This window comes from Hylobates moloch, unplaced genomic scaffold, assembly GCF_009828535.3.
Source record: "Hylobates moloch isolate HMO894 unplaced genomic scaffold, HMol_V3 SCAFFOLD_19, whole genome shotgun sequence".
Taxonomy (NCBI): domain Eukaryota; kingdom Metazoa; phylum Chordata; class Mammalia; order Primates; family Hylobatidae; genus Hylobates; species Hylobates moloch.
In genome coordinates this window covers 12,240,312-12,252,506 of record NW_026652294.1, presented here as the reverse complement: position 1 = coordinate 12,252,506, position 12,195 = coordinate 12,240,312, and positions in this window count along the sequence as shown.

Sequence of the window (12,195 nt, the reverse complement as noted above, 5' to 3'; positions counted from 1 at the left end):
CTGCCCGGCCGCCCCGTCTGGGAAGAAATGAGGAGCACCTCTGCCCGGCCGCCCCATCTGGGAAGAAGTGAGGAGCGTCTCTGCCTGGCCGCCCGGTCTGGGAAGTGAGGAGCGCCTCTGCCCGGCCGCCCTGTCTGGGATGTGGGGAGCACCTCTGCCCGACCGCTCCGTCTGGGAGGTATACCACGGAGGCCAGAAGCAATCTGGGGGCTGGACGTGGTGGCTCACGCCTGTGGTCCCGGCACTCTGGGGGGCCGAGGTGGGTTGATCACTTCGGGCTAGGAGTTCGAGACCAGTCTGGCCAACATGGCGAAACATATGAAAAATACAACAGACAAACCAACCAACCAACTCAGTGACAACAAAACAGGTCTATCCTGGAGTCATACTCTAATTTTTTCTATTTTCCTCCCTTTCTGATCCTTTATCCCACTTTCTTTTTCTTCCTCTTCCTTCTCCTTCTTCGTCAAATAGAGGATTGAGTTATCACTGATCCATATAAAGTCCCTCTCTCATTTATTTTGATTCCCACTCCCCATTTCTATTCCCCGTCTTCCCATGTGCAACCTTCCTAATATGTTTGATACGCATCTTTTTGTTTGTATTTTTAGAAAATGTTTATTGTTTTTGTGTGCAAAAAAAATTAAAAAAAAAAAAAAAAAAGACTGTTCTGCAGTGAGCAGCTACATGCAAACCTACTCCTGAAGGCTGAAGGAGCCAAGAGGCTGAAGAAAAAAAAGCTGACAAATCTAGGTTCTCAGAAGGAAACATTTAATAGGGACTCACAAACAGAAGATATTTCTCAGACAGCCATGGGGTGGTGGATCTCTGCACCCCCGCTACAGAAAATATGTATAGCAAGTTATTTTTCGTAAACATGAGCAGTTGGTCAATATCTCACAACATCTCCCCTGATTAGGGGTTATCTATGCTGTGGGTAGTTTGACCTCTGCATAACAGACTTGCCTCGGCTGAGCATTCAAAGATCATTGGATCTCCGCTTTTTTAAAGACATTTCACTCTTGTTGCCCAGGCTGGAGTGCAATGGTGCAATCTCGGCTCACCACAACCTCCACCTCCCAGGTTCAAGTGATTCTCCTGCCTCAGCCTCCCGAGTAGCTGGGATTACAGGCATGTGCCACCATGCCCAGGTAATTTTGTATTTTTAGTAGAGATGGGGTTTCACCATGTTGGTCAGGCTGGTCTCGAACTCCCAACCTCAGGATCTCTGCTCTTCTAATAGTTAACCTTCAGTCTGCTGCTCAGCTATGTCTGCTCTTCCATTGCAGGACATAAAAGTCTACTTTGTAAGATAACATAGAGGCCCTCCAGCTTTCACAATTAGCCATTAATTGCTTGCTAACAATCCCTGGTCTCTCATTATCCCTCTGTAAGGCATTCATACAACTTGGCAATAACCAACGAACTCTCGTCTTTGTAAGCATTGTTCACCCTCTGCCCCAAATCTTCCAAATACCTCAGCGCACCTGGCACAGCACCTCCCTCCACTGGGATGTCTTCCTTGGTCATCACTGCTGAATTTTTTTTTTTAGACAGCGTCTCACTCTGTTACCCAGGCTGGAGTCTGGTGGTGTGATCACAGCTAACTGCAGCCTCTACCTCCCGGGCTGAAGCCATCTTCCCACTTTAGCTCCTTGAATAGATGGGACTACAAGCGTTTCCCACCATACCTGGCTAATAATTTTTTTTTTTCTTTTTGAGACAGAGTCTCTCTCTGTTGCTCAGGATGGAGTACAGTGGCACGATCTCGGCTCACTATAACCTCTGCCTCCTGGCTTCAAGCGATTCTCCTGTCTCAGCCACCCGAGTAGCTGGGACTGCAGGTGCCTGCCACCACGCCCGACTAATTTTTGTATTTGTAGTAGAGACAGGGTTTCACCATATTGGCCAGGCTAGTTTCGAACTCCTAACCTTATGATCCGCCTGCCTCGGCCTCCCAAAGTGTTGGGATTACAGGCGTGAGCCACTGCGCCCGGCCCCGGCTAATTTTTTTATTTGCTAATTTAAAAATTTTTGTAGAGGTGAAGGTCTCATTATGTTGCCCAGGCTGATCTCCAACTTCTGGACTCAAGCAACCCTCCCACTTCAGCCTCCCAAAGTGCTGTGATTACAGACGTGAGCCACCGCACGGAGCCCTACCATTGGTGAACTCTTTAGCAGTTGTGCTGCCACCTTGTGGACAGACTCTGCCCCACTTATCAATTAGGCTGGCACCCTCTCCACTTGCGAAGCAGTGAGGGAGCTGGTCCCTCATCAGTAAGGATAAAAATTATTTGAATAAACAATTAACAAGCATGGACTTCTGGAAGTCAGTAGAACCCTGCACCCAAGGAATCTTGAGTATTCACTAGGTATCAGGTGCTTTATTGTGAATTACCTCACTCTTCCACTGAAATGTGACTTCTGTGACTGAATAATTTAATTTTTATTTTAAATTAATTTAAAAAAATAGAGATGAGGTCTCACCATGTTGCCCAGGCTGGTTTCTAACTCCTGAGCTCAAGCAATCCTTCCACCTTGGCCTCCCAAAGTGCTAACATTACAGGCACGAGCCACTGCTCCTGGCTTGACATTATTTTAAATAGTCTGTAGCCATAAAAAAGAATGAGCTCATGTTCTTTGCAGGGACATGGATGAAGCTAGAAGCCATCATTCTCAGCAAACTAACACAGGAACAGAAAACCAAACACCACACATTCTCACTCGTAAGTGGGAGTTGAACAATGAGAACACATAGACACAAGGAGGCGAACATCACACACCAGGGCCTGTCGGGGGGTCGGGGGCAAGAAGAGGGAGAGCATTAGGACAAATACCTAATGCATGCAGGGCTTAAAACCTAGATGATGGGTTGATAGGTGCAGCAAGCCACCGTGGCACATGTATACCTATGTAACAAACCTGCACATTCTGCACATGTATCCCAGAACTTAAAGTTAAAAAAAAAAAAATCACAAATTGGCTGGGCATGGTGGCTCATGTCTGTAATCCCAGCACTTTGGGAAACCGAGGTGGCAGATCCTTTGAAGTCAGGAGTTTGGGACCGGCCAGGCCAACATGGTGAAATCCCATTTCCACTAAAAATACAAAAATTAGCCGGGCTTGGAGGCGCATGCTGGTAATCTTAGCTACTTGGGAGGCTGAGGCGGGAAGATTGCTTGAACCCAGGAGGTGGAGGTCGCAGGGAGCCGAGATTGCACCACTGCACTCCAGCCTGGGTGACAGAGGGAGACTCTGCCTCAAAATAAATAAATAAATAAATAAATAGTCACAAGTGGCTGGTGGTGATCCTATTGGATTATGCAGGTCTAGAGGCTGCATTCTTCATTATTAAAACCCTAGTAACAATCTGGACACCTTGATTTTTCCAGTACTTTATGGTTTCCAAATTATTTTACTAGACTTCTGTCTTGTGATCCTTATAATACGGGGAAATGGAAGCTCAGAAAAGTTAAGGGACTTGTTCAAAGCTTCACAGCTGCAAGGCCATGCACCTGCCTGCCCAGCTCCTGGTCACCTCCCTGCATTGCACAGCCTGAGCACATCATGTTATATTTCTCTAAACTCATCCAAGTAAACATTCGCACGTTCACCTCTGATGCACCCTTCCTTCCTGGCTCACAGAAACCTCTCTTGGAATATTGGGAGTGGTGAATGCTTCCTAGTAAGAAGAGTACATTCCAGGAAGAATGACATTTCTGTTCTCATATCCCTTGAAGCTCAGATCCTACCCTGTCTTGGCCTCCCCACCCCTTCGCTTGATTCCACAGTGCAATTTGATTATATGAACAGCAGTATTTTTTGATTTGGAATTCACTAAGAACCCAAGAAACAATGGTTCTATACATACTCCCTCTTAAAAGAACTTTCCACTCAATATCTACTCCAACACTATTTCTTGAGTTCTTACTTTGTACCCAGCACTGTGCTAGGTGCCTAAAAAACACTGCAGGAATTTTTTATTATTTGGGTATAATTTTATCCATTTTGCATAAGACCTTGTCTAAAGTCAGCATTTTTTTTTTTTTTTTTTTTTGAGACAGTCTCACTCTGTCACCCAGGCTGGAGTGCAGTGGCGTGATCTTGGCTCACTGCAAGCTCCGCCTCCCGGGTTCACGCCATTCTCCTGCCTCAGCCTCCCAAGTAGCTGGGACTACATGTGCCCGCCACCACGCCGGGCTAATTTTTTTTGTATTTTTAGTAGAGATGGGGTTTCACCGTGTTACCCAGGATGGTCTCCATCTCCTGAACTCGTGATCTGCCCGCCTCAGCCTCTCAAAGTGCTGGGATTACAGGCGTGAGCCACCACGCTCGGCCAACAAAATCATTGCACCTCTGCACTCTGGCCTAGGCGACAGAGCGAGACTGTCTCATAACTTTGTCTTTTTTTAATAATGTTTTAAATTAAAAAACATTTTGGCATATTATAAAATTATATATTAAGACTTTATTTTTAGTAACCTTAAACCTAGGAGGAAATCCATTTTAAAAATTAAAAAATAAAAAATATATATTTTGCACATTCTCAAATGAGTATGCAAAGAAATCTTGAATTGTTTGTGACATACTACTATTTTATAGATGAGAACCACTGTATAATTATAAACGTGTTTTTGTAACTTTTTTTTTTTTTGAGATGGAGTCTCACTCTGTATGTAACGCAAGCTCGCTGGAGTGCAGTGGCGTGATCTTGGCTCACTGCAACCTCCACCTCCCTGGCTCAAGCGATTCTCGCACCTCAGCCTCCCAAGTAGCTGGGACTATAGGCTTGCGCCACCACACCCGGCTAATTTTTTTATATTTTAGTAGAGATGGGGTTTCACCATTTTGCCCAGGGTGGTCTCAAACTCCTGAGATCAGGCTATCTGCCTGCCTTTGCCTCCCAAAGTGCTGGGATTACAGGCGTGAGCCACCTAGCCCGGCCCTGTAACATATTTTTCAAATTGAAAACGACCCAGGCATTTAATGAGCATTTATTTAAGATAATTTTAAGATTTTAAATTACATGACAATTGTATTTATAAGCATTTATCATATATATTCATTTATTTTTGTTTTTGTTTTGAGACAGAATTTCACTCTTATCGCCCAGGCTAGTGTGCAATGGCGCAATCTCGGCTCACCGCAACCTCCGCCTCCCGGGTTCAAGCGATTCCCCTGCCTCAGCCTCCCGAGTAGCTGGGATTACAGGCATGTACCACCATGCCTGGCTAATTTTTGTATTTTTAGTAGAGACGGGGTTTCTCCATGTTGGTCAGGCTGGTCTTGATCTCCCAACCTCAGGTGATCCGCCCACCTCGGCCTCCCAAAGTGCTGGGATTACAGGCGTGAGCCGCCACGCCCAGCCTATATTTATTTTTAACATTGACTTAGACTAGTTATGAGAACTGAGATACTAGACAAAGGTAATCATTATTTAAATTTCTTGTTATTTTTACAGCCTGTGACTATCAGATGTTCACGTAAGACTCTTAAATACGTATTTTGTTGATAACTCGGAAGATCTAGCTGTTTTCTATTAAACTAGTTATATTAAATTAGTCATATTTACCAAAAAATGACACACAAAGGTCATTTTGGTTTTGGCTGGGTTTATAGTTTTACAATCTTTATGCCAAACCCCCGACACCCTTAAAATAGCTAGCAGAGGCACATGTAAAACTTTGACCAGTAAACAAGGCAAAAATGTATGTTGACAATTTTGAAGACATTTTTATTTTATCAATAATTTTTAAAATCAGTTTATTTATTAAAGACTTACTTGAGTCAGGCCAGACGCTGTGACTCATGCCTGTAATCCCAGCACTTTGGGAGGCTGAGGCAAGTGGATCACTTGTCAGGAGTTTGAGCCCAGCCTGACCAACATAGTAAAATCCCATCTCTACCTAAAAAAACTAAAAATACAAAAAGTAGCCGGTCATGGTGGCACACGCCTGTAACCCCAGCTACACAGGAGGCTGAGATAGGAGAATCGCTTCGAACCCAGGAAACGGAGGTTGCAGTGAGCCAAGATCGCACCACTGCACTCCAGCCTGGATGAGACAGCAAGACTCCGTCTAAAAAAAAAAAAAAAAAATTTACTTAAGTCACATAAACTTGAAAAATATATTTGGGCTTTCTTAATTTATGAATATTTATTTTCAAGTCAACTTGGTACCACGTAGACACAATATAGAACATATGTAAACACATCTAACCACATATATACACAAATAAAAATCTTACAGCTTTAGGCCGGTTGTGGTGGTTCATGCCTGTAATCCTAACACTTTGGGAGGCCGAGGTGGGGGGGTCACTTGAGGTCAGGAGTTCAATACCAGCCTGGCCAACATGGCAAAACCCCACTTCTACTAAAAATACAAAAATGAGCCAGGCGTGGTAGCAAACACCTTTAATCCCAGCTACTCAGGAAGCTGAGGCACGAGAATCACCTGAACCCGGGAGGCAGAGGTTGCAGTGAGCGGAGATTGTACCACTGCACTCCAGCCTACTAAACAGACTTAAAAAAAAAAAAAAAAGAATTTTACAGGTTTTACCTTAGAGCTCTAATCCTGGGATAGTACTGTGTCCGGAATTGGTGGGTTCTTGGTCTCACTGACTTCAAGAATGAAGGCGCGGACTCTCAAGGTGAGTGTTACAGTTCTTAAAGACAGCATGTCCGGAGTTTGCTCCTTCTGATGTTCAGAAGTGTTTGGAGTTTTTTTCCTTCTGGTGGGTTCGTGGTCTCGCTGGCTTCAGCAGTGAAGCCGCAGACCTTCACAGTGAATATTACAGCTCATAAAGGCAGTGTAGACCCATAAAGTGAGCAACAGCAAACTCTACTGCAAACAGCTAAAAAACAAAGCTTCGACGCTGAGCAGGTTATCGCTGCCGGCTCGGACAGCCTGCTTTTATTCTCTTATCTGGCCCCACCCACATCCTGCTGATTGGTCCATTTTACAGAGAGCCGATTGGTCTGTTTTACAGAGTGCTGATTGGTCCGTTTTGACAGGGTGCTGACTGGTGTGTTTACAATCCTTGAGCTAGACGCAAAAGTTCTCCAGGACCCCCACTAGATTAGCTAGATACAGAGTGCTGATTGGTGTATTTACAAACCCTGAGCTAGACACAGGGTGCTGATTGGTGCATTTACAAACCTTGAGCTAGATATAGAGTGCCGATTGGTGTATTCACAATCCCTTACCTAGACATAAAGGTTCTCCAAGTCCCCACCAGATCAGCTAGACACAGAGCACAGATTGGCGCATTTACAAACCTTGAGCTAGACACAGGGTGCTGATGGTACATTTACAAACCTTGAGCTAGATATAGAGGGCCTATTGGTGTATTCACAATCCCTTAGCTAGACATAAAGATTCTCCAAGTTCCTACCAGATTAGCCAGATACAGAGTGCCGATTGGTGCATCCACAAACCCCGAGCTAGACACAGGGTGCTGATGGGTGTGTTTATGAACCTTGAGCTACATACATAGTGCTGATTGGTGTAGTTACAATCCCTTAGCTAGACATAAAGGTTCTACAAATCCCCACTAGACTTAGGAGCCCAGCTGGCTTCACCCAGTGGATCTGGTACTGGTGCAGCAGGTGGAGCTGCCTGCCAGTCCTGCACTCATGTGCCCGCACTCCTCAGCCCTTGGGCGGTTGATGGGACCGGGAGCCATAGAGCAGGGGGCAGCACTCGTCAGGGAGGCTCAGGCCGCGCCGGAGCCCACGGTGGTGGGGAGGAGACTCAGGCATGGCGGGCTGCAGGTCCCGCCCTGCCCCGCAGGAAGGCAGCTAAGGTCCAGTGAGAAATCGAGCCCAGCGCCGGTGGGCCGGTACTGCTGGGGCACCCGTCGCACCCTCCGCAGCTGCTGGCCTGGTGCTAAGCCCCTCACTGCCTGGGGCCGGCGGAGCCGGTCGGGCACTCCAAGTGCAGGGCCCGCCAAGTCCATGCCCATCCAGAACTCTAGCTGGCCTGCAAGCACCCCGCACAGCCCTGGTTCCCGTCAGTGCCTCTCCCTCCACCCCTCCGCGCAAGCCGAGGGAGCTGACTTCGGCCTCGGCCAGCCCAGAGAAGGGCTCCCACGGTGCAGCGGCGGGCTGAAGGGCTCCTCCAGCGCGGCCAGAATGAGCGTCGAGGCCGAGGAGGCACCCAGAGCGAGCGAGGGCTTTGAGGGCTGCCAGCACGCGTCACCTCTCAGTACTACAGAGTCACCGGTTTATAAAAGATGGTTGGGTCCAAATTATTTTTGACAAAACTGGAACTTGTTTACATGGCTAAACTTTATTTGTCCTAATAGGTAATCTAATGGAGGCTGTGAACCAAAATTTTCGGTAGTTTCCATGGCAGTTTGATTTTTAAAACCCATCTTTTTTTTTTTTTTTTTTTAAGTTTTAAATGGGGCCAGGCATGGTGGCTCATGCCTGTAATCCCAGCACTTGGGAGGCTGAGGCAGGAGGACTGCTTGAACCCAGACGTTTGAAAGCAGCCTAGGCAACATAGCAAGACCCCATATCCATACACACACACACACAACACACACACACACACACACGAAAAAACAATGAGTTTAGGGTTAAATTTTTAATGCTTATATTTTAGCTAGAACCTGGCTGAACTATATAGAAAAATAAAATCTCCAAGTAGCCTTGAATTAGTAACACTGTAAAGAGTTTTATCTCAACACCAGTAGAAAAGTCAACAGACTTAAAGCAGGTAGAAAAATAAAAAAGAGAACGTAGAAGACTCTACAAGTTAACTCTATAACTGCAGGTTGACCATTTGAGCTCTGAATTTTCCTTGATGTAATTTGCCCACCAGTTTAAAAATGTGCACAAAAACGGGCTATAATATGTAGCCAGCTAGCGTCCCAAAAAAGCTAGCATGCCTTTGAACTTTCCATGTAGTTTTTAAACATGTAAGCCAAAGGGTTCCTGAAGGTGGTTGGCTAGAGACTGTCCTGTTAGAACTAAGCACCCCCCATAATTGCACTTCCCTTACCCAGGTGACCCTTTGAGAGTACTCTTAGCATAAGCACCCTCACAAAATCTACGAACCAGCTGAGTTTGACCTGATTACACCTCCACCCCCGCCGGTAAGCCCAGGGTCCACAAAATGTTCCCTCTGTGGTCTGAATGGAGGGAATCAGGAAGGCCACCTTTAAACCCAGGGTTGACAAAGGCATTCCTTGCAGGGTCTGGATGCAGGGAACTGGGACCAGGCACTGGGAAGGACTGGGAAGGCCCCTGCCAATGCAGGGCTGACAGGGGAAGGTCCCCTCCAGGGTCCACCAATGATGGGAACCCAGCTGGGAAGAAATAAAGTCTCCAACATCTCTTTTTTTTTTTTGGAGACAGAGTCTTACTCTTGTCGCCCAGGCTGGAGTGCAGTGGTGCAATCTTGGCTCACTGCAACGTCCACCTCCCGGGTTCAAGCCATTCTTCTGCCTCAGCCTCCTAAGTAGCTGGGGCTACAGGCGAGCACCACCTTGCCCGGCTACTTTTTGTATTTTTAGTAGAGACGGGGTTTCACAATATTGGCCAGGCTGGCCTCGAACTCCTGACCTCGTGATCCGCCCGCCTTGGCCTCCCAAAGTGCTGGGATTACAGGCATGAGCTGTCGTGCCCAGCCAGTCTCCGAGTTCTTTAACCTCAAGCAGGAGATCTTGGATTCTGATAGGGCTTACCCAGACCCTTTCCCAGAGTGATCAGGAGCAAGGGGACTTTGTTAAAGAGTCCTTGTTGGCGCCAGGCATTGTCCAGGGCAACAAGAGGAAAGAAATCTGGGTGACTTTAGAATCTCACTCTCATTACCAGATATGTTAACTGAAAAATCATGAGAATCTATAAATTTGGATAGGAGACTTTTTATTTATTTGTTTGTTCATTTGTTTATGTAGAGAACCAGTTTCTCTATCACCCAGGCCGGAGTGCAGTGGCGTGAACACAGCTCACTGCAGCCTCAACCTCCTGCGCCCAAGCGATCCTCCTGCCTCAGCCTCCTGAGTCGCTGGGACCACGAGTAGCTGGGACCACAGGTGCACACTACCACACCAGCTAATTAAAAATAATTTTTCCTTTTGTAGAGATGAGGGTCTCACTATGTTGTCCAGGCTGCTCTCAAACTCCTGGGCTCAAGTGATCCTCCCCACTCAGCTTCCGAGTAGCTGGGACTACAGGAACCTGGCCCTATTCCTGGCTGTGTGTGTTTTTTTTTTTTTTTAGGCGGGGCACAATTTAGTAGAGACAAGGTATCACTGTGTTGCCCAGGCTGGTCTACAGCTCCTGAGCTCAAGCAATCCTCCCATCTTTGCCTCCCAAAAGGCTGGGATTACAGGTGTGAGGCACCGCACCAAGCAAATTTTTTTTTTTTTTTTCTGAAACAGAGTCTTTCTTTGTTGCACAGGCTGCAGTGCAATGGTGCAATTTTGGTTCATTGCAACCTCTGCCTCCCAGGTTCAGGTGATTCTCCTGCCTCGGCCTCCCTAGTAGCTGGGATTACAGGCGTGCATCACCACGCCCAGACAATTTTTGTATTTTTAGTAGAGATGGGGTTTCACCATATTTGCCAGGCTGGTCTCGAACTCCTGACCTCAGGTGATCCACCCACCTTGGCCTCCCAAAGTGCTGGGATTACAGGCGTGTGTCACCATGCCAGCCAATTTTTGTTTTAAATGAAATAATGTAAACATACTTAAAGCAGCAACTACTTTATGCAGTTAGTGTTGACCCCATCTTACTAATGAGGAAGAGAGGTACCCTGAGGTAAAGTGGCTTGTCCAAGGCTTAGAGGTAAACCAGGTGTGTCTCCCTGCAGAGACTGGGCTTTTCACCATAATGCTGATGGTGGCTTGGTATTGCACAAAGCATTCTGTGTGTGGGCAGCTCTAATGGTTAAAAACCTCTTCCCTTTATGGAACAAACGTCTACCTGGCATTATCCTGGAGTCACATAACATTCTTTCTACCATACGTTAGGTAGCGGAATGTGAGTTTAGCAGAGGACTCTGAAACCAGACTGCTTGGTGAGAATCTGTTCTGCACAGCTTAGCAGCTGAGTGATCTTGGGCGATCACTTACTTTTCTGAGCCTTAGTTTCCTCCCTTGTGAAATGTGGTACCTATATGACCGCTATTTTGAGCTGAAATTACAATTGCTTCCCTGAACATCCCCACCTGTGTCTTCCAGTGATCCCTCAACATTAATGTGAGCAAAACAGGGCTCAACTTTCTGCAAACATGGTTCTATCTGTGCAGGACAAGCTAGGTGATTTGTGAGGGACAGGATGAGATGACTGCCCAGGCCACACGCTCACAACACCAGCCCTGTTCGTGTGTTGCCCTCATGAGCCAGCCACTGCCACCCTCTCCAGTTCATCCCTTTCCTTTTTTTTTTTTTTTGAGATGGAGTCTCGCTCTGTCGTCTAGGCTTGAGTGCAGAGTGCAGTGGCGCAATCTTGGCTCACTGCAACCTCCACCTCCTGGGTTCAATAGATTCTCCTGCCTCAGCCTCCCAACTAGCTGGGGTTACAGGTGCCTGCCACCACACCCAGCTAATTTTTGTATTTTTGGTAGAGATGGGGTTTCGCCATGTTGGCCAGGCTGGTCTCAAACTCCTGATCTCAGGTGGTCCGCCTGCTTCAGCCTCTCAAAGTGCTGGGATTACAGGCATGAGCGACTGTGGCCGGCTTCATTTCATTTTTAACTGTGGAATTGCTGGGTTTTAAATTTTAGCTTTAAATTAGATAGTGCAAGTCACATAGTTCAAAACAAGTATTCACCAGTGCTTAACGTCTGTCTCTGTGTGAGTTCTAAGACCATGTCCTTGGGCCAGGTCACATTCACAAGAGCCTCAAATTTAAACTTTTGAGATCATCTCGAAATGAAATTTGGAATTTGGAAAAAGGGAGAAACGTTAAAAAAAAAAAAAAAACTCTTAAAATTGCATCTAATTCCAGACTGCACCATCTCAAAGTGATGTGACTATTTGTATAAATCTTGGAATTATTATTTGAGGAACACTTAATAGAATTTATGTGTACAAATTAAAAGCTCGAATATGTTGAATGTACATTTAATTTTATTTATTTATTTTTGAGATGGAGTCTCGCTCTGTCGCCCAGGCTGGCGTGCAGTGGCAAGATCTCGGCTCACTGCAACCTCTGCCTCCCGGGTTCAAGCGATTCTCTTGCCT